The sequence below is a fragment of the Tamandua tetradactyla genome, chromosome 10 (assembly GCF_023851605.1).
Source record: "Tamandua tetradactyla isolate mTamTet1 chromosome 10, mTamTet1.pri, whole genome shotgun sequence".
Lineage (NCBI taxonomy): Eukaryota > Metazoa > Chordata > Mammalia > Pilosa > Myrmecophagidae > Tamandua > Tamandua tetradactyla.
In genome coordinates this window covers 101,093,640-101,117,329 of record NC_135336.1, presented here as the reverse complement: position 1 = coordinate 101,117,329, position 23,690 = coordinate 101,093,640, and the positions used below count along the sequence as shown (strand labels likewise).

At 38.3% G+C, this 23,690-nt stretch overlaps 1 protein-coding gene and 1 pseudogene across 5 annotated transcripts in view; one reads left to right on the top strand and one right to left on the bottom strand.

The window, feature by feature from the left end:
• HSF2BP (heat shock transcription factor 2 binding protein) overlaps window positions 1-23,690 on the top strand; it is a 245,728-nt gene that overhangs the window by 138,383 nt on the left and 83,655 nt on the right. The gene's annotated exons all lie outside the window — the stretch shown is intronic.
• On the bottom strand, window positions 6,737-7,212 carry LOC143648872 (large ribosomal subunit protein eL31 pseudogene; annotated as a pseudogene).

Sequence of the window (23,690 nt, the reverse complement as noted above, 5' to 3'; positions counted from 1 at the left end):
TGCATGACATTATTCCATTCTCACTTCTTAAGGATGATTTATTTTGACAAAATATGAAATTTCATTTAAAAATGAAATGACAATTTGTGTCATTTTTACCATCTTAAAAGAAAATTACTGTCAGTGAAAGATTTCAGCTGGACTTAGCTTCTCAAATTTGCCCCATATTGCATTATCACCCTGATGAGAACCTGGCCTTTTAAGATCTAGAGAGGATTAGTTCATCTTATCTGTTTTTATGCCCTAAAGCCAGGGATCAGCAAAGTTTTTCTGTATAAGTGCCAGGTGGAAAACATTTGAGGCTTTGTAGGTCATGGGGTCTCTGTGGTAGTAGAGACCCCTCTGCTGATGTAGTGTTATAACAGCTACCAACAGCACCTAGGTGCATCACACTTTATTTCAAGAACAGGCGCAGGGCCAGCTTTGACATGTGGCTCGTGGTTTACTGATCTCAGTCCTCGAGCATGGGGCAAGCCCTGAGGGCCCTCAGGCCTTAAAAGCAGACCTGGCAGCTGTGGTGAGCATCCAGGATCCCTGTGCAGCGTCCGGCCACCCCTGCCCCAACAGGGGAGGGAGGGCGCCTCTCAGTACCTTTTATGTCTGCTCTCATGGAGCGGACTTGAAGGGCAGCTGCGACAGCTCCATGCAGCAGTGGTGCTTCTGGAAGCTATTCTGCTAGTCATTGGTAGCTCTTGGCAAGGTGAGAAAGACAGATGGCTGATGATATGGCTCCGGGGAGTCAGGATTGGCTGGGAGTAGATCTAGAAACAGAAGGTGCCTTTCTTATATGACTTACCATGTGACCCCAGCCAGTTTATTTTAGCTCCTGCTGACTCAGTTTCCCCTGAGTCACAAAAAGGGGTTACAAATAGATGCCTCCTACCTTTCTGACGACCAGGTTTGTAATTAGCGTGCTGCCTGTGCTCTGGAGATGGGGGCGCTGCGTGTGACTGGGGTGGGGGTCAGCGGCATCTTTTAGTTAATGAATTCAGAGGCTTATTATCAGGATTTTAAATGTTTTTAGTCAGAAGCAGCTTATTTAGCTTTAATTAGATATTTGCCTTTAAGGTTAATTAGCGGAGGGAGCTGAAGGCTTTAGCTTTCCCTTGCAGAAATTGAATTTTCCAGACTAGATGCTGCTTTTGTTTAGTTTTGTGGCAGAATATGGAAAATCCTGAAATAATGGTAACCAGAAACTCTCTTTGACATCATTTGCATATTTGTCCATCTAGGCCAATTTTTCTGGTTTCAAGAACTTTAAAGGGGAAGAAAAAGAGAATTTTCATTGTATGCTTGGATGTATGTGAATGGTTGGTTTGCTATGTTGTTAAATGTTGTTACTTTAGATTTGGATTTTGTGGCTTTCTCATGTAATAGAGTGCAAATCCTAAAATAAGAATTTTCTTTCTAAGTTTTCAGTTGGATTTGCTTTTAACAACTGTCTTGCATAGCCGTTCATTTAACTCCATATCGAGCAAGCTAAGGACAATGTACAGGAATGGTAGTATTCCTTTTTCAGGGGGAAATGAGGCAGAGGTCCATGTTTAGACATTGTAAATTAGTTTCTTTGTTCTCCCATAAATGTGTGTGCCATTTCAACTATCACACAGTGACACAGACTGTGGGTTTTAGACAACTTCTGAGGATGACTAAGTTTAACTGTAAATTACATCAACTTGGACATTACATTGATGCAGAGGATTGCTGGCTGATGATGTGGAATTTATGGACAGTCTCTGGGCTTTTATCCAGTTACACTGAGAAAAGATTTCATGTGAGACCTGGTTTTGATTTTAATTAGGTAATGCAACTTTACCTCATAGCAAAACACAGTATAGTTAATGACATAGAGAAACATGGCATAAATTGTGGGTCTGACTGATAGCATTTTATGATTACATACATGTTTAATTTTTCCTTCCTTCTTTAAGTTGTTTATTGTTGTTTTAATTAAGTTTAACTTACCTATGTCTAAATTCACTCTTTTTGGCATGTGGTTCTGAGTTTTGACAAGTGAACAGTCAACCACAAGCAGGACGCATGATAATTCATCCCCTCTGTATAGTCACATTTGCAAGAGTGTCGCGGTCACTGGGGGCAGTGTATGGCAGCTTTGATGATTCTAGAAGCGGGAGTGGTTTGGAATTGGGATCTGTGCCTTGTCTTTTCACTGGAGAGGTGGCCACATTTTCCTGATTCCTTGTTTGTTGAGAGGTTTTGCATTATGTCCTGGACATTTTGGTAATGAGAGACTCTAGGTCCTGTTAAAATCACGTGGAGAATGTTGGGGTTTTTTGTTTTAGTAGAAATCAACGAGGTTTGGTTCAGTCAGCAAGTGCTTGCTCATTTTCTGAGGGTAGTGGTTCCAAAGTTGGTTCAGTTTTCAGAGTCTTTGTTGTTCTGCTTTGACTTTTCCCCTTACATGCTCCACTTGGTTTGTTGGTCTGGATTTGGGCTGTGATGATATCATGGCCTCAGCTTTCAAAGCCTTTGTTGTGTGTGTGGGGTCCACTCTGTGCTTGAGCCGCTCAAGGACGTGTTGGTTCATACACAGAATTAGGAGACCCCATTCCCTGTTCTGTCCTCTGGGGGGTTTCCTCCAATGCTCTGGCTCTCTGGAGGCCCTTTTCCTAATCCTTCCACTCAGAAAGATGGGAGTGGTTCAGAGTTGTAGTGCCCTGTGCAGCAACCACTTTCTCACATTGGAGGAATAGCTGCAAGGGAAAGTGCTAGAGAAAAGAGGGCTAGAGAATAGTGGGAGCGCTCCTGAGCTCAGGGTCCCCTTCATTTTAGTCCCTCTGTCTATAGTGACAGTGCTTGTTTCTTGGGTTTTCTGGTGTATTCTGTGTGCCATCTTCACCGCTATGGCAGCACTGCAGCTCTGTGACTGCAGCAGGCTTGGGAGAAAAGGCCAAGAAGAAAAGAACAATAAACTAGTGTCCTACCCTACTCTTAAGCTTGTAAGGGCCTCCTTTTCTGGTCCTCTGGTCAGAAGTAGTTTTCTGTTGGGATTTCTGCTCTCCACCTCTTGCACAGTTCTGCACCTGTGGCTTCCCATAGGTCAAAAGTAGGAAAAAGAGGGAGAAACACCAGGAAATTCACCTCCATTGCAAGTCAGTCTTCAAGTATTGGCTTCTCCTCAAATCTGCGTGCTGCTGTTTACTTTTCAGAGTTCTCAATTTGTTGCTTTTTTATATTTTACTTTATTTTTTTTTTGTATTTTGTATTTTACTTTATTTGTTTGTTTGTTTGTTTGTTTTCTGTGGCAGGCACCAGGAATTGAACCCAGGTCTCTAGCCTGGCAGGCGAGAACTCTGCCTGCTAAGCCACTGTGGCCCACCCTTAATGCAGTTTTATTTAAATGTGTTTATACACTCTAAAATTCATCCAAAATATACAGTCAGTGGCTCACAGTATTACCACATGGTTTTATTTTTTAATTTCTCTTAACTTTTGATTTTTTAAAGTAATTACAGATTCATAAGTACAAGAATGGTACAGAGCGATCCCCATGTACCATCTTATATTACTGTTAGTACAGTATCAAAACCGTGAATACTACATTGGTAGAATATATAGATCTTACTCAGATTTCTACAGTTTTTACTTGCACTTGTGTATGTGTGCATGTGTGTGTGTGTGTAGTTCTGGGCAGTTTTATCACATGTATAGAGTATTCCATCACTGTAAGGGAACTAATTCCCTCATGTGACTCCCATCCTGTTCCTAAACTGGTTGGCTAATAGTAGTTGGATGGGGACTAATAGGTTCCCCATCTCTGTAATTTTGTCATTTTAAGAATGTTAGGAAAATGGACTAGAAAACCTTTTGAAATTGACTTTCTCTTCACTCAGCATGGTGCTGCTGAGAGCCATACAAGTTCTTGTGTTACCAATAGTTTGTGCCTTTTTATTGCTGCAAAGTATTCCACAGCATGAATGGACCATGGTGGTTTAGCCATTCACCTATTGAAGTGCATTTGTGTGGTTTCTAGTTTTTAGATATTGCAAATAAAGCTGCTACGAACATTCATGGACAGGTTTCGTTTGGGCATAAATTTCCATTTCTCTGGATATGATTGTTGGATTGTATGTTGATTACATGTTTAGTTTTATAAGAAACTGTCAGAGCAAATGTACCATGTTGTGTCACCACCAGTGGTGCATGTACACTCCATTTGTTCTGCATCCTCACAACCCTTTGTTTACTAGGGTTTCAGTTTTTGCAATTTTAATAGGTGAGTAGTGGTAGCTCACTATGGTTTTAATTTATATTTCTCCAGTGGCTGATTATATTGAACATTTTTTCATATTCTTACTTGCCATCCATAGATCTGTTATTTCCCCATTTTCTAATTGGATTTTTACTCTTTGAATTTTGAGAACACTTTATATACTATCGGTGGGAATTCTCTGTCAGATATGTGGTTTGCAGATATTTTCTGCCTGTCTGTATACCTTGTATTTTCATCCTCGTAAGAGGTTTTTTCTTAAGACAGCTGAAGCCAATTCATGATCTTTTTTTTCTTTTATGGGTCTGCTTTTGGTGTTGTATCTAAGAATTCTTTATCTAACCCTAGATCCTGAAAAGATTTTCTTCTAAATGTTTTATATTTTTATGTTTTACATTTATATCTATGATCCATTTTGACTTGTTTTGTATAAGGTATGAGGTATAAGTCAAGGCTCTTTTCTTTTAAATTAAAAAAAATTTTTTTAAACATAACAACATACAAAAACAAACATTCTTACCATGTAATCATTCCGTTTTTGGTATATAACCAATAACTCACAATATCATCATATAGCTGTATGCTCATTACCATAATTTCTTAGAACATTTGCAACAATTCAGAAAAAGAAATAAAAAGAAAAAAAAAAACTCATACATACCATATCCCTTACCCTCCCTCATTGATTGCTAGTATGTCCATCTACCTAATATATTTTAGCCTTTGTTTCCTCTATTTTTTTCTGTACTCCTTATCACTCCCTTTCATTGATCACTAGCATTTCAGTCTACTAAATTTATTTTAATATTTGTTCCCCCATTATTATTTATTTTTAATCCCTATGTTTTACTTATCTGTCTATACTTCAGATAAAAGGAGCATCAGACACAAGGTTTTCACAATCACACAGTCACATTGTGAAAGGTGTATCATTATATAATTATCTTCAAGAAACATGGCTACTGGAACACAGCTCTACATTTTCAGGCACTTCCCTCCAGCCTCTCCAGTATAAAAAAGTGATATCTACATAATACGTAGGAATAACCTCCAAGATAACCTTTTGACTCTGTTTGAAATCTCTCAGCCACTGACACTTTATTTTGTCTCATTTCTCTCTTCCCCCTTTTGGTCTAGAAGGTTTTCTCAATCCCTTGATGCTGAGTCCCAGCTCATTCTAGGATTTCTGTTCCATGTTCCCAGGAAGGTTTACACCTTGGGAGTCATGTCCCTGTTAGATGTGGGGAGGGTGGTGAGTTTGTTTGTCATGTTGGCTGAGAGAGAGGCCACATCTGAGCAACAAAAGAGGTTCTCTTCGGGGTGACTCTTGGGCCTAATTTTAAGTAGGCTTAGCCTATCCTTTGCAGGGATAAGTTTCATGTGAACAAACCCCAAGATTGAGGGCTGAGCTTATTGCTTTTATTGTCCCCACTGCTTGTGAGAATATCAAGAATTCTCCACTTGGGGAAGTTGAATTTTCCCACTTTCTTGCCATTCCCCCAAGGGGACTTTGCAAATCCTTTTTTTATTCACTGTTCAAATCACTCTGGGATTTATCAGGACGTCACTCTGGACAAACCTACAAAATCTCATGCCCTATTCAAGGTTTCAAGGCTCAGTGTTGCCTGTGGATGTCCATTTGTTACCCCATTGAGTTGCTTTTGCATCTTTGTCAAAAATATGTTGGCCATACTTGTGAGAGTTTGTTCTGTTCCACTAATTTTTGTGTCTCTTCTTCTGCCAAGACCACATGGCCTTAATTATTGTAGCATTATACAAAGTCTTAAAATTGGGTAGAGCAATTTCCCCCATTTTTTCTTCTTTATCAAAGTTGTTTGAACTATTCTACTTCTTTTGCCTTTGCTTAAAACTTTTGAATAAGGTTGTCTATATCTGTAAAAATTTTTGCCAAGATGCTTTTTATGTTTTATTCAAATTTTTAGTTGAATCACTGGGAGAGATACAATGAATTGTTTACTTATGTTTTGGCTCACATTGGAAGTTTTAATTTGGTTTTGACATCAGATAAATTAATGAAATCTTTAGGCAGCCTCTGTTACTGCTCTATAATAAACCTAGATTACTTTAGAAAATAGTTTTATTGAGAAATCTTCACATATTACAGTCCATACATGGTGTACAGTGGCTCACATTCTCCTCACATAGTTGTGTATTCAACACCATGATCAGTTTTAGAACATTTGCTTCACTCCAGAGAAAGAAATAAAAAAGAAAAAACTCATATATTCCATACCCCTTGCCCCTCCCTCTCATTAACCACCAGTATTTCAGTCTACCCCATTTTTTACCCTTTACCCCCCCCCATTATTTATGTATTTATTATTATCCTTATTGTTTTACTCATTTGTCCATACCCTGGATAAAAAGAGCATCACACACAAGGTTTTCACAATCATACAGTCACTGTAAAAGCAATATCACTATACAATAATAAACCTGTATTATCTTTTTTTTGGAGTTATAATTTTATTTGGTTATCAGTTGTTAGTTTTCATCCACATTGACTGTCTGTAGGTTTTGGAAGTGGAGACAGGTACACAGGTAACCAGTGTATAGAGCTTGTTTGGAAAATCTTCATCCTCATTACATATTCTGGATAACCATACACGTATATGATATGGGATGCTCCTTATTCCCTTGGCCTAGACAGCCTTGTTGAACCTCATGTCAGTGTGCACATCTAGGGTTCCCATGGCCTTCATGGCAGCTTTCTGGATTGTTTTGAGTGCTCAAGGGGAGTATTTCTTGAAACCCACTCCATGGTTGCATTTGTGAATGTTGATGATGTACTCCCTGGTCACCACTTCATTGATGTCAGAACAACCCTTTTTCTTCTCGCCATCCTTCTGTGCCGGAGCCGTCTTGCCTAGACTGGGTCGGGAGAAAGCTAGATTGCTTTTTTTTTTTTTTGATGTTTTTAAAATTGTGAAATATAGTATATATACAAACAAATTTCCAAGTACATTTTAATAAGTAGTTATAGAACACATTTCAGCGTTATGGGTTACAGTTCCACAATTTTTCATTGTTTCTTCTAGCTGCTCCAAGAAACTGGAGACCAAAAGAAATACCAGTATAATGATTCAGCAATCATAAGCATTTGTTAAGTCCTATCTTCTCTGTTATACTCCTCTTTCTCTTTTTTTTTCAGAAAAATAACATATATACAAAAAAGAAGCAATAAATTTCAAAGTATATCTCAACAATTAGAACAGATTTCAGAGTTTGATATGGGTTATAATTCCAAAATTTAGGTTTTTATTTTTAGCTGCTCTAAGGTACTGGAACTAAAAGCATATCAGTATAGTGATTCAGCACTCATACCCATTTGTTAAACCCGACGTTCTCTGTATAACTCATTCATCACCTTTGATCTTTCTCCCACTCTTTTTTTTCCCCTAATTTTTTAATTGTATAATATAACATATATACAAAGCAAAGAAAGAAAAAAGCAATAGTTTTCAAATCACTCTTTAAGAAATAGGTACAAGATAGATCCCAGATATTGTCATGGGCTACCATATGATCTTCTCAGATTTTTCCTTCTAGCTGCTCCAGAATATAGGAGGCTAGAAGAAGTAAATATTTTTTTTTATTCTTTTTTTTAACTATAATTTATTTTGTATTATCAAACCAAAACAACATACAAACAGGAACATTCTTAACACACAAACATTCCTTGTATGGTGTACAATTAGTGGCTCACAATATCATCACATAGTGGTATATTCATCACCATGATCATTTTTTAGAACTTTCGTATCACTCCAGAAAAAATAAATAAAAAGAAAAAACTCACACATACCATACCCCTTACCTCTCCCTCTCATTGACCACTAGTATTTCCATCTATTCAGTAGATTTTAACCTTAGTTCCCCTATTTTTTTTCTATACCCCTTACCACTCCCTTTTATTGTTCACTATTTTTTCAGTGTACTCGATTTATTTTAGTATTTGTTCCCCTTATTATTTATTTTATTGTTAATCCATAATTTTTACTCATCTGTCAATATCACAGAAGGCACGTCAGACACAAGGTTTTCACAATCACATAGTCACATTGCAAAAACGATATCATTATACAGTCATCTTCAAGAAACATGGCTACTAGAACACAGCTCTACAGTTTCAGGCACTTCCCTCTAAACTCTCTAATACACCTTAAATTAAAAAAAGAGGATATCTATAAGATGCGTAAGAATAACCTCCATGATAACCTGTTGACTCTGTTTGAAATCTCTCAGCCACTGACACTTTATTTTGTCTAATTTTTCCCTTTCCCCTTTCAATTGAGAAGGTTTTCCCAATCCCTTGATGCTGAGTCCCAGCTCATTCTAGGATTTCTGTCCCACGTTGCCAGGGAGGTTTACACCCCTGGGAGTCATGTCCAGGTAGAGGGGGGTAGGGTAGTGAGTTTGCTTGTGGTGTTGGCCAAGAGAGAGCTAGACCATATCTGAGCATCAAAAGAGGTTCTCTGGGAGTGACTCTTAGGCCTAATTTTAAGTAGGGTTAGCCTATCCTTTGTGGGAATAAGTTTCACATGAACAAACTCCAAGATTGAGGGCTTGGTCTATTGATTTGGTTCTCCCCAATGCTTGCAAACATATCAAGGATTCTTCAAATGGGAAAGTTGATTTTCCCCCTTTCTTACCATTCCCCAAGGAGACTTTGGAAATACTTTTTTATTCACTGTTCAAATCACTCTGGAATTTATTGGAGCAGCACTCTATATAAACCTACAAAATCTCATGCCCTACTCAAAGATGCATGTACTTATGATGTTCAATTAAACTGTCCATATAAGTTATATTAGGAAATGCACTAGTCAAAATATAAATTGTGTACCAAATAAACATTTTTTACTTTCGTCTCACATATAATTTAAAGTTTTAAAATATGAATTACCATCTTTTTTCAGCCTGCAATATTGACATTCCTTTGTTCTTCCACATGCAAAAACATTTTTAAATTTGTACATTTAGTCACTATCATTGTACAATGTAGGCATTCCTAGATTATACCATCTTTATTATCTGTATTTACTTCTGGTTTCATTTGTGCCCCCAGACCTCCTCCCTCTATCCTTCTCATATTCAGCTTCATTTAGTGTACTAACATTATTGTGCTACAATTAGGAAGTATTGTGCTACCCATTTCTGAATTTTTACACTCAGTCCTGTTGCATAATCTGTATCCCTTCAGCTCCAATTACTTAATATCTACCTTATTTCTATCTCCTGATGGCCTCTGTTCTTAACCGAAATTCTCCAAGTTCATTCATTAATGTTACTTCAAATCAGTGAGATCATACAGTATTTGTCCTTTCATTTCTGGCTAATCTCACTTGGCATAATGTCCTCAAGGCCCATCCATATTGTTACATGCTTCATGACCTTATTCTGCCTTAAAGCTGCATAATATTCTTTTGTATGTATATACCACAGCTTGTTTAGCCACTTTTCTGTTGATGGACATTTGGGTTGTTTTCATCTCTTGGCAATTGTAAATAATGCTGCTTTGAACATTGGTGTGCAAATGTCCATTTGTGTTCTTGCCGTCAAGTCCTCTGAATAGATACCTAGCAATATTATTGCTGGATCATATGGCAGTTCTATACTTAGCTTCCTGAGGAATTGCCAAACTGCCTTCCACAGCGGGTGTACCATTTTACATTCCCACCAACAGTGGATAAGTGTGCCTCTTTCTCCACATCCTCTCCAGCACTTGTCATTTTCTGTTTTATTGATAAACCCTTTCTGGTGGGTGTGAGATGATATCTGATTGTGGTTTTGATTTGCATTTCCCTAATAGCCAGGGAAGTTGAGCATCATTTCATGTACCTTTTAGCCATTTGTATTTCCTCTTCTGAAAACTGTCTGTTCATGTCTTTTGCCCGTTTTGTAATTGGGTTGTTTGTCTTTTGTTGATGAGTTCAACAGTCTCTTTATATATTCTGGATACTAGATCCTTATCTGATATATTGTTTCCAAATATTGTCTCCCATTGTGTAGGCTGTCTTTTTACTTTCCTGACAAAGTTCTTTGATGCACAAAAGTGTTTAATTTTGAGGAGTTCCATTTATCTGTTTCTTTCTTCAGTGCTAGTGCTTTGGGTGTAAGATCTAGGAAACCACCTCCTGTTATAAGATTTATAAGTTATTTCCGTACATTTTCTTCTAAAAGTTTTATGGTAGTAGATCTGATGTTTAGCTCTTTGATTCATTTTGAGTTATTTTTTGTACAGAGTATGAAATACGGATACTCTTTCATTCTTTTGCATGTGGATATCCAGTTCTCTAGGCACCATTTATTGAAGAGACTGTTCTGTCCCAGGTGAGTTGACTTGACTGCCTTATCAAAGATCAATTGTCCATAGATGAGAGGGTCTGTATCTGAACACTCTGTTGCATTCCATTGGTCAGTATATCTGTCTTTATGCCAGTACCATGCTGTTTTGACCACTGTAGCTTCATAATAAGCTTTAAAGTCATGTAGCGTGAGGCCTCCAACTTCATTTTTCTTTCTCAGGATATTTTTAGCTATTTGGGGCACCGAGTGCTTACAAATAAATTTGGTTATTGGTTTTTCTATTTACGAAAATTAAATTTTGGGGATTTCAATTGGTATTGCATTGAACGTATAAATCAATTTAGGTAGAATTGACATCTTAAGTATATTGAGCCTTCCAATCCATGAACACGGTATGCATTTCCATTTATTTAGGTCTTTTGTTATTTCTTTTAACAATTTCTTGTAATTTTCTTTGTATAATAAGTCTTTTGTATCCTTAGTTAAGTTTATTCCTGAATATTTTATTCTTCTGGTTGCAATTGTAAGTGGGATTTTTTTTTCTTGATTTCCCCCTCAGATTGCTCATACTAGTATATAGAAACACAACTGATTTTTGAGTATTGACCTTGTAACCTGCCACTTTGCTGTACTCATTTATTAGCTTTGGTTGTTTTCCTGTGGATTTTTTAGGGTTTTTGACATATAGTATCATATCATCTGCAAACAGTGAGAGTTTTACTTCTTCCTTTCCAATTTGGATGCTTTGTATTTATTTTTCTTGTCTAATTGCTCTGGCTAGAACATCCAACACAATGTTGAATAACAATGGTGACAGTGGACATTCTTGTCTTATTCCTGATCTTAGGGTGAAAGTTTTCATTTTTTCCCCATTGAGGATGATGTTAGCTCTGGGTTTTTCAAATATTCCCTTTATCATGTTGAGGAAGTTCCCTTCTGTACCTATCCTTTGAAATGTTTTCAGCAAGAAAGAATGTTGTATTTTGTCAAATGCCTTTTCTGCATCAATCGAGATGATCTTGTGGTTTTTCTGCTTTAATTTGTTGATATGGTGTATTACATTAATTAATTTTCTTATGCTGAACCATCCTTGCATACCTGGGATGAATCCAACTTGGTCATGGTGTATAATTCTTTTTTTTTTTTTTTTAAATCTTTGTTATTTTATTATTATTTTTTCATGGGCAGGCACTGGGAATTGAACCCGGGTCTCTGGCATGGCAGGTGAGAACTCCGCCACTGAGCCACTGTGACCTGCCAGTATAATTCTTTTAATGTGCTGTTGGATTCGATTTGCAAGAATATTGTTGAGGATTTTTGCCTCTATGTTCATCAGAGAGATTGGTCTGTATTTTTCTTTTAGGTAGTATCTTTGTCTGGCTTTGGTATGAGAGTGATGTTGGCTTCATAGAATGAGTTAGGTAGGCTTCCCTCCTCTTTAGTTTTTTTGAAGAGTTTGAGCAGGATTGGTGCTAATTCTTTCTTGAATGTTTGGTAGAATTCACATGTGAAACCATCTGGTCCTGGACTTTTCTCTTTTGGGAGCCTCTTAATGACTAATTCAATTTCTTGTTATTGGTTTGTTGTGGTCATCTGTTTCTTCTCAAGTCAATGTTGGTTGTTCATGCCTTTCTAGGAAGTTGTCTGTTTCATCTACATTGTCTAGTTTGTTAGCACAAAGTTGTTCATACTATCCTCTCATTACCTCCTTTATATCTGTGGGGTCAGTGGTTATGTGTCCTCTTCCATTTTTTATTTTATTTATATACATCCTCTCTCTTCTTCTTTTTGTTAACCTTGCCAAGGGTCCATCAGTTGTATTGATTTTCTCATAGAAGCAGCTTCTGGTTTAGTTGATTTTCTCTATTGTTTTCATGTTCTCAATCTCATTTGTTTCCCCTCTAATCTTCATTATTTCTTTCCTTTTGCTTGCTTTGGGATTAGTTTGCTGTTCTTTCTCTAGTTCTGAAGTGAACAGTTACTGTTTTGATTTTTGCTCTTTTCTCTTTTTTTTTTTTGATATAGGCATTTAAGGCAATAAATTTCCCTCTTAGCACTGCCTTTCTGAATCCCATAATTTTTGATATGTTGTGTTTTCATTTTCATTTTTCTCAAGATATTTACTGATTTCTCTTGTAATTTCTTCCTTGACCTACTGGTTTTTTAAGAGTGTGTTGTTGAGCCTCCATTTATTTGTGAATTTTCTGACCCTCTGCCTATTATTGATTTCCAGCTTCATTCCTTTATCATCCAAGAAAGTGTTTTGTATGATTTCAATCTTTTTAAATTTATTGAGACTTGCTTTGTGACGCAGCATATGGCCTATCCTTGATAATGATCCGTGAGCACTTGAGAAAAAGTTGTATCCTGCTGTTGTGGGGTGAAATGTTCTAAAAATGTATTTTAAGTCTAGTTCATTTATTGTATTATTCAAATTCTGTTTCTTTATTTATCCTCTGTCTATATGTTCTGTCCATTGATGAGAGCAGGGAATTGAAATCTCCAACTATTATTGTAGATGTGTCTATTTCTCTTTTCAGAGTTTTCAGTGTTTGCCTCATATATTTTGGAGCACTCTGGCTTGGTGCATAAATATTTATGATTGTTATGTCTTATTGTTGAATTGCTCCTTTTATTAATACATAGTATCCTTCTTTGTTTCTTTTAATTGTTTCACATTTGAAGTCTAATTTGTTGGATATTAGTATAGCTACTCCTGCACTTTTCTGATTGTTGTTTGCATGAAATATCTTTTCCCAACCTTTCACTTTCAACCTATATGTATCCTTGGGGTCTAAAATGCTTCTCTTGTAGACAGCATATAGATGGGTCCTGTTTTTTAATCCATTCTGTCAGTCTATGTCTTTTGATTGGGAAGTTTAATCCATTAAAATTTATTGTTATTACTGTAAGGACAGTAGTTTCTTCTACTATTTTGTCTTTTGGATTTATGTTGTTTCTAATTTTTCTTTTTTTTTACCTTACTGATAGACTTCATTTCTACACTCTGCTCCACACCTCTCTCTGCTGTCTTTTCCTTTGTGTCTCTAGTACTCCCTTTAGTATGTGTTGAAGAGCCAGTCTCTTGGTGGCAAATTCTCTCAGTGATTTTTTGTCTGAAAATGTTTTAATTTCCCCCTCATTTTTGAAAGTGAGTTTTGCTGAATATACGATTCTTGGTTGGCGGTTTTTCTCTTTTAGAATCTTAAATATATTAAACCACAGTCTTCTTGCCTCCATGATTTTTGCTGAGAAATGTACGCATAGTTTTATTGGGTTTCCCTTGTATGTGGTGGATTGCTTTTTTCTCTTTTTGTTTTCAAAATTTTCTCTCTCTCTTTGACATCTGACATTCTGATTAGTAAGTGTCTTGGAGTATGTGTGTTTGTATGTATTCTGTTTGGGGTACGCTGCACTTCTTGGATCTGTAACTTTGTGTCTTTCATAAGAGTTGGGAAGTTTTCAGTGATAATTTCCTCCATTACTTTTTCTTCTCCTTTTCCCTTCTCTTCTCCTTTTGGGGCACCCACAACACCTATATTCACACGTTTCGTGTTGTCATTCTGTTCCCTGAGTCCCTGCTCATATTTTTCCATTCTTTTCTCTATATTTTATTTTGCTAGTTGGATGTCAGATGTCCCATCCTCCATTCACTAATCCTTTCTTTTGCCTCTTAAAATCTAACAGTGTACCTTTCCATTGTTTTTGTTGATCTCTTCTACCATACCTTTCATTCCCATAAGTTATGTGATTTGTTGTTTCAAACTTTTGATTTCTTCTTTTTGCTCACCCATTCATTGCCTACTTTATTTCATCCCTCAATTCATTGTTGTGGTTTTTTTTTTTCACATGGGCAGGCACCGGGAATCGAACCTGGGTCCTCTGGCATGGCAGGCAAGTGTTCTTGCCTGCTGAGCCACCGTGGCCCGCCCTCACTGTTTTGATTTTTTTTTATTATTAATTTAAAAAATTAACTAACACAACATGTAGAAATATTTCCATTCTACATATACAATCAGTAATTCTTAATATCATCACATAGATGCATATTCATCGTTTCTTAGTACATTTGCATCGATTTAGAAAAAGAAATAGAAAGACAACAGAAAAAGAAATAAAATGATAATAGAGAGAAAAAAAGAAAAAAGAAAAAAGAAGAAAAAAAAACTATACCTCAGATGCAGCTTCATTCAGTGTTTTAACCTAATTACATTACAATTAGGTAGTATTGTGCTGTCCATTTCTGAGTTTTTGTATCCAGTCTTGTTGCACAGTCTGTATCCCTTCAGCTCCAATTACCCATTATCTTACCCTATTTCTATCTCCTGATGGTCTCTGTTACAAATGACATATTCCAAGTTTATTCTCTAATGTCAGTTCACATCAGTGGGACCATACAGTATTTGTCCTTTAGTTTTTGGCTAATCACACTCAGCATAATGTTCTCTAGGTCCATCCATGTTATTACATGCTTCTTAAGTTTATTCTGTCTTAAAGCTGCATAATATTCCATCGTATGTATATACCACAGTTTTTTTAGCCACTCTTCTGTTGATGGACATTTTGGCTGTTTCCATCTCTTTGCAAATGTAAATAATGCTGCTATAAACATTGGTGTGCAAGTGTCCGTTTGTGTCTTTGCCCTTAAGTCCTCTGAGTAGATACCTAGCAATGGTATTGCTGGGTCATATGGCAATTCTATATTCAGCTTTTTGAGGAACCGCCAAACTGCCTTCCACAGTGGTTGCACCATTTGACATTCCCACCAACAGTGAATAAGTGTGCCTCTTTCTCCACATCCTCTCCAGCACTTGTCATTTTCTGTTTTGTTGATAATGGCCATTATGGTGGGTGTGAGATGATATCTCATTGTGGTTTTGATTTGCATTTCTCTAATGGCCAGGGACATTGAGCATCTCTTCATGTGCCTTTTGGCCATTTGTATTTCCTCTTCTGGTAGGTGTCTGTTCAAGTCTTTTTCCCATTTTGTAATTGGGTTAACTGTCTTTTTGTTGTTGAGTTGAACAATCTCCTTATAAATTCTGGATACTAGACCTTTATCTGATATGTCGTTTCCAAATATTGTCTCCTATTGTGTAGGCTGTCTTTCTACTTTGTTGATGAAGTTCTTTGATGCACAAAAGTGTTTGATTTTGAGGAGCTCCCATTTATTTATTTCTTTCTTCAGTGCTCTTGCTTTAGATTTAAGGTCCATAAAACCACCTCCAATTGTAAGATTCATGAGATATCTCCCTACATTTTCCTCTAACTGTTTTATGGTCTTAGACCTAATATTTAGATCTTTGATCCATTTTGAGTTAACTTTTGTATAGGGTGTGAGATACGGGTTCTCTTTCATTCTTTTGTATATGGATATCCAGTTCTCTAGGCACCATTTATTGAAGAGACTGTTCTGTCCCAGGTGAGTTGGCTTGACTGCCTTATCAAAGATCAAATGTCCATAGATGAGAGGGTCTGTATCTGAAGACTCTGTTCGATTCCATTGGTCGATATATCTATCTTTATGCCAGTACCATGCTGTTTTGACCACTGTGGCTTCATAATATGCCTTAAAGTCAGGCAGTGTGAGACCTCCAGCTTCGTTTTTTTTTCTCAAGATACTTTTAGCAATTTGGGGCACCCTGCCCTTCCAGATAAATTTGCTTATTGGTTTTTCTATTTCTGAAAAATACGTTGTTGGGATTTTGATTGGTATTGCGTTGAATCTAAATCAATTTAGGTAGAATTGACATCTTAACTATATTTAGTCTTCCTATCCATGAACACAGTATGCCCTTCCATCTATTTAGGTCTTCTGTGATTTCTTTTAGCAGTTTTTTGTAGTTTTCTTTATATAGGTTTTTTGTCACTTTGGTTAAATTTATTCCTAGGTATTTTATTCTTTTAGTTGCAATTGTAAATGGGATTCGTTTCTTGATTTACCCCTCAGCTTGTTCATTACTAGTGTATAGAAAAGCTACAGATTTTTGAATGTTGATCTTGTAACCTGCTACTTTGCTGTACTCATTTATTAGCTCTAGTAGTTTTGTTGTGGATTTTTCTGGGTTTTCGACATATAGTATCATATCGTCTGCAAACAGTGATAGTTTTACTTCTTCCTTTCCAATTTTGATGCCTTGTATTTCTTTTTCTTGTCTAATTGCTTTGGCTAGAACTTCTAACACAATGTTGAATAATAGTGGTGATAGTGGACATCCTTGTCTTGTTCCTGATCTTAGGGGGAAAGTTTTCAATTTTCCCCCATTGAGGATGATATTAGCTGTGGGTTTTTCATATATTCCCTCTATCATTTTAAGGAAATTCCCTTGTATTCCTATCTTTTGAAGTGTTTTCAACAGGAAAGGATGTTGAATCTTGTCACATGCCTTCTCTGCATCAATTGAGATGATCATGTGATTTTTCTGCTTTGATTTGTTGATATGGTGTATTACATTAATTGATTTTCTTATGTTGACCCATCCTTGCATACCTGGGATGAATCCTACTTGGTCATGATGTATAATTCTTTTAATATGTTGTTGGATACGATTTGCTAGAATTTTATTGAGGATTTTTGCATCTATATTCATTAGAGAGATTGGTCTGTAGTTTTCTTTTTTTGTAATATCTTTGCTTGGTTTTGGTATGAGGGTGATGTTGGCTTCATAGAATGAATTAGGTAGTTTTCCCTCCACTTCAATTATTTTGAAGAGTTTGAGGAGAGTTGGTACTAATTCCTTCTGGAATGTTTGATAGAATTCACATGTGAAGCCGTCTGGTCCTGGACTTTTTTTTTAGGGAGCTTTTGAATGACTAATTCAATTTCTTTACTTGTGATTGGTTTGTTGATGTCATCTATTTCTTCTTGAGTCAAAGTTGGTTGTTCATGTCTTTCCAGGAACCCGTCCATTTCATCTAAATTGTTGTATTTATTAGCGTAAAGTTGTTCATAGTATCCTGTTATTGCCTCCTTTATTTCTGTGAGGTCAGTAGTTATGTCTCCTCTTCCATTTCTGATCTTATTTATTTGCATCCTCTCTCTTCTTCTTTTTGTCAATCTTGCTAAGGGCCCATCAATCTTATTGATTTTCTCATAGAACCAACTTCTGGTCTTATTGATTTTCTCTATTGTTTTCATGTTTTCAATTTCATTTATTTCTGCTCTAATCTTTGTTATTTCTTTCCTTTTGCTTCCTTTGGGATTAGTTTGCTGTTCTTTCTCCAGTTCTTCCAAGTGGACAGTTAATTCCTGCATTTTTGCCTTTTCTCCTTTTCTGATAAAGGCATTTAGGGGAATAAATTTCCCTCTTAGCACTGCCTTTGCTGTGTCCCATAAGTTTTGATATGTTGTGTTTTCATTTTCATTCGCCTCTTGGTATTTAGTAATTTCTCTTGCAATTTCTTCTTTGACCCACTTGTTGTTTAAGAGTGTGTTGTTGAGCCTCCATGTATTTGTGAATTTTCTGGCATTCTGCCTATTATTGATTTCCAACTTCATTCCTTTATGATCCGAGAAAGTGTTGCGTATGATTTCAATCTTTTTAAATTTGTTAAGACTTGCTTTGTGACCCAGCATATGGTCTATCTTTGAGAATGATCCATGAGCACTTGAAAAAAAGGTGTATCCTGCTGTTGTGGAATGTAGTGTCCTATAGATGTCTGTTAAGTCTAGCTCATTTATACTAATATTCAGATTCTCTATTTCTTTATTGATCCTCTGTCTAGATGTTCTGTCCATTGATGAGAGTGGTGAATTGAAGTCTCCAACTATTATGGTATATGTGTCTATTTCCCTTTTCAGTGTTTGCAGTGTATTCCTCACGTATTTTGGGGCATTCTGGTTCGGTGCATAAATATTTATGATTGTTATGTCTTCTTGTTTAATTGTTCCTTTTATTAGTATATAGTGTCCTTCTTTGTCTCTTTTAACTGTTTTACATTTGAAGTCTAACTTGTTGGATATTAGTATAGCCACTCCTGCTCTTTTCTGGTTGTTATTTGCATGAAATATCTTTTCCCAACCTCTCACTTTCAACCTATATTTATCTTTGGGTCTAAGATGTGTTTCCTGTAGACAGCATGTAGAAGGATCCTGCTTTTTAATCCATTCTGCCAGTCTTTGTCTTTTGATTGGGGAATTCAGTCCATTAACATTTAGAGTTATTACTGTTTGAATAATATTTTCCTCTACCACTTTGTCTTTTGTATTATATATATCATATCTGACTTTCCTTCTTTCTACACTCTTCTCCATATCTCTCTCTTCTGTCTTTTTGTATCTGACTCTAGTGCTCCCTTTAGTATTTCTTGCAGAGCTGGTCTCTTGGTCACAAATTCTCTCAGTGACTTTTTGTCTGAGAATGTTTTAATTTCTCCCTCATTTTTGAAGGATAATTTTGCTGGATATAGGAGTCTTGGTTGGCAGTTTTTCTCTTTTAGTAACTTAAATATATCATCCCACTGTCTTCTAGCTTCCATAGTTTCTGCTGAGAAATCTACACATAGTCTTATTGGGTTTCCCTTGTATGTGATGGATTGCTTCTCTCTCGCTGCTTTCAACATCCTCTCTTTCTCTTTCACCTCTGACATTCTAACTAATAAGTGTCTTAGGGAACGCCTATTTGGGTCTAATCTCTTTGGGGTGCGCTGCACTTCTTGGATCTGTAATTTTAGGTCTTTCATAAGAGTTGGGAAATTATCAGTGATAATTTCTTCCATTAGTTTTTCTCCTCCTTTTCCCTTCTCTTCTCCTTCTGGGACACCCACAACACGTATATTTGTGCGGTTCATATTGTCCTTGAGTTCCCTGATACCCTGTTCGAATTTTTCCATTCTTTTCCGGATAGTTTCTGTTTCTTTTTGGAATTCAGATGTTGTATCCTCCAAATCACTAATTCTATCTTCTGTCTCTTTAAATCTACCATTGTAGGTATCCATTGTTTTTTCCATCTTTTCTATTTTATCTTTCACTTCCATAAGCTCTGTGATTTGTTTTTCAGTTTTTCTATTGCTTCTTTATGTTCAGCCCATGTCTTCTTCATGTCCTCCCTCAATTTATCGATTTCGTTTTTGAAGAGGTTTTCCATTTCTGTTCGTATATTCAGCATTAGTTGTTTCAGCTCCTGTATCTCATTTGAACTATTGGTTTGTTCCTTTGACTGGGCCATATTTTCAATTTTCTGAGCGTGATCCGTTATCTTCTGCTGGCGTCTGGGCATTTAGTCAGATTTCCCTGAGTGTTGGACCCCACAGGTTGTAAGATTTTTCTGTGAAATCTCTGGGTTCTGTTTTTCTTATCCTGCCCAGTAGGTGGTGCTCGTGGCACACGTTTGTCTACGGGATCCACCAGTAAAAGTTGCTGTGGGTCTTTTAACTCTGGAAAACTCTCACCGTAGGGGAGATTTGGCAGCCGAAGCGTTTTGGAAGAGTGCCAGCCGGCCCAGGGTTCCGAACGCAGGGAGGGTCGCCGGCCGCCGCAGCACGTGGGAGCACCTGACCAAATTTCCTAGTCGACCCGGGGCGCCAAGCATGGCGGAAGGGCGCCAGCTTTCGCAGCCCGGGAGAGTGCACTGTTCCCAGGCGGACCGGGGAGTCACATGTTTGGAAGGGACCCCCTGGTCACCGTTCTCCACAGTCTGGGGATTTCTGACCCAACTCTTTCAGTTGGTCTGGGGGGCCTCGCGTGGTGAGGACGCCAGCCGCCACGGCCTGAGGGGACCGCCTGCCCAATTCTGCCAGCTGGCCTGGGAAGGAGGAAGGGAGGGACTCCGGCCGCTTGCTGTCCCTCCCAGGAAAGCCTGCGTCCCTTGGTGTTCTCACCGGAGCTGGTTCTCCCAGACAGTCAGCCATTCCAGTATGGGGTACGCTGTCCCTTTGATCTCCGTCGTGGCTCCGGGAGCTGCTCTGTATTGTCTCCACTCCCCCAGTAGCTGTTCTGGAGGAGGAAAGGTGAGGGTGGCAAGGCTGTCGAGGCTGGTGTGGCGGAGGAGCCGGTGAAGGCGGAAGAGGGCACCGTGGTGGTTGGAGAGCCGCCGGAGCAGGAGGGGGAAGAGGGGAGAAGGAGGGCGGGCGGGTCGGCTGCTGCGGGGCATGGGCGCTGCGCGGCGTCCGGCGGAGAAAGAGAGGGGAGAAGGAGGGCGGGCGGGTCAGCTGCTGCGGGGCGTGGGCGCCGCGCGGCGGGCCGGCGGAGAAAGAGAGGGGTGAAGGAGGGCGGGCGGGTCGGCTGCTGCGGGGCGTGAGCACCGCGCGGCGTGCCGGCGGAGAAAGCTATGTTTAACTTTTTAAGAAACTGTTCCTCTTTTTATCCTCTAGGATTCACTTGTGGTAATAATAGCTGTCATTCGTTGCATACTTAACTGCTGGCAGACATTGTTTCTGCTAGACTTGCATTCCAGAAGGCAAGTTTGTGTTTGTTTCTCGTGCTGTAGGGACAGCACTGGCCATATGGTGGGTGCAAGGAAATGATTGTATAAACTCATTTGTTTTAATTCTTACGACCATCTATATTCAGGAAATAAAACTGAAACTTAGGAATGTTAAGCATTGTTCAGATACTTGAAGTTGGATCTGAACTGAGTTCTATCTTACCTCAGGTTCTAGGTCTATGGAAGCATTCCTAAAATGAGGGTTTTCAGTGGGGCAGCTTTTATTAAGGAAGTAATAAAGCTATGACTGTGAGTTGTAGCGGATTGGTGTCCTCTCCCCTGAAACCAGGCCGTATGGTAGAGGGACTCGCCCGCATGCTGATAGTTGTCATCATGTCTGTCCTTGTGCCTTTTTTTTCCCCCAACAAAAATTAAAATGTTTGCAGTGGTGTGCACACAGACATTTGTAGGCTAGGACTGCTCCTTGTTTGAACAGTGTTTTTTGTCAGAGTGGCAAGGCGTTTGGGATTTTTGTTGCTTGTTTTCCTCCTGATTCTGTGCTGACCTACTTAGGAGGGCCAGAACGGACCATAAGTGGCCAGGCTGTCAGCCTACTGGAGGAGTGAGATTGTGGAGCCTCATTGACACAGCAGGGCCAGGCTATTTCTGTGGCTCCAGAGGACATGCGCTACCTCTGCTCACCTACCTGATTGTGCTTTGAAGTGGGAAAGACCTTGGTGTTATTAAGAAAGCAGGGTGCTGTTGGTGGACACTTGGGGATTCTTTTTAGCCTGGCTTTACCCATAGGTATATGAATGGCCTTGATGGCAATGCATATCTGTCTTAATATGTGTTTTTTAGGAAACCTCAGACCAGGTATGCTAATGATAGTAGATGTTACCAACTGTAAAAACCAAGTAAATGTGAGTGGGTTAAACTAATAGTAATCTAATAACAGCAACATAGACAGCAGGATGGCACTGATGGTGCACTGATAGTAAAGGTTCCTTCCTAGGAATTGTAGGAATTCCAATGGTCTGCATTTGTGATCTGTAGTAGGAACTTTGCCCTTGTTGGAAGACTAGGTTAGAGACTGTTCTAGTTTGCTAGCTGCTGGAATGCAATATACCAGAAATGGGATGGCTTTTAAAAAGGGGAATTTAATGAGTTGCTAGTTTACAGTTCTAAGGCTGAGAAAATGTCCCAATTAAAACAAGTCTAAAGAAATGTCCAATCAAAGGCATCTAGGGAAAGATACCTTGGTTCAAGAAGGCTGATGAAGTTCAGGGTTTCTCTCTCAAGTGAGACGGCACATGGCAAACACAGTCAGGGCTCCTCTCTCGGCTGGAAGGGCGCATGGTGAATACGGTGTCATCTGCTAGCTTTGTCTCCTGGCTTCCTGTTTCATTAAGCTGCCTGGAAGGTGTTTTTCCTTCATCTCCAAAGGTCGCTGGCTGGTGGACTCTCTGCTTCATGGTGCTGCAGCATTCTCTGCTCTCTCTGAATCTCTCTGAATCTCCCATTCTCCAAAATGTTTCCTCTTTTATAGGACTTCAGAAAGTAATCAAGACCCACTCAAATGGGTGGAGACATGTCATCCCCTAATCCAGTTTAACAACCATTCTTAACTAAATCACATCAACCAGGGAGATGATCTCATTACGGTTTCAAATATACAGTATTGAATAGGGATTATTCTACCTTTAAGAAATGTGATTTATATTAAAACATGGCTTTTCTTAGGGGGCATACTTCCTTTCAAACCAGCACAGAGACCTTATTAAATTCTAGTTCAGATGCTGAGTTTTACTGGTGAAGACTGCATTTGAGTATGTTTAATTGTGCATTAAGGAAGTTACAGTGAATAATGTTGGGGTATGTGTAAAAGTTTTCAGCAAAACCTAAAGAAAGAACTTAGAAGTTTTCTCATCCTGTAGTCCATGCGGACATGAGGGCCATGATCTGAGAACTGAGGCTCTGCTCTAGAGGGAGTGCATGCGGCTTTGCCTGTGCATCGGTGGCATTACCAGTGACTTTGAACTTGTCCATGGGGCTGTGAGGAGAGAGAAGGCCTCTGGTCTGGACGTTTTGCTCTGCTGAGGCTCTCATTCCCTGGGGGTTGATTTTCACTTCGAAATGTATAAACTGAGTGCTTCCTGTCTCCCAGGACTGTACCAGTCTGTGAGAATGCAAAGACGAATAAGCCATAGCCTGCTTTGTACAAACTAACTTTAGTGGAAGAATGGGTATTTGGCAGAAAGCTGTAATAAAAGGATCCCTGGCGGGTGGGTGTGCCTGGGTCAGTCTTCCATTAATGCCCTGGATCAGGATGGCTAGTTTTTCCTTTTCTCTTATTATGACCCCATCTTTACTTAGAATTTTGAGATCTTTTCATTATGTTTTTTTTTTAATTAATTTTGATTTTTAAAGATATTGCATTTAAATGTTAAAATTTCTCGATTACCCTGTTATTGGTTGAATTGTGCCTCCCTGTAAAGATATGTTAATTTTGTTCTTCTGTTTATGTGTATGTTCAATTTATTTAACCTTCCTTTGAATTCACTGAGATTTTTTCTGAGTTTATTGTTTTCTTTTAGTATCTTGAAAGTTTAACCTCTGTTTTTTAGTCTGTTAGTGGTTACTCCTTTTTAAAAGCATATATACCAATACTTGACTTAGTTCCCTAATGTCTTCATTGCCCACCTGAACAATAGAAGAGCCTTAGAAAACTTTAATACCTGTCACCTACACCCCAGTTCACTTGC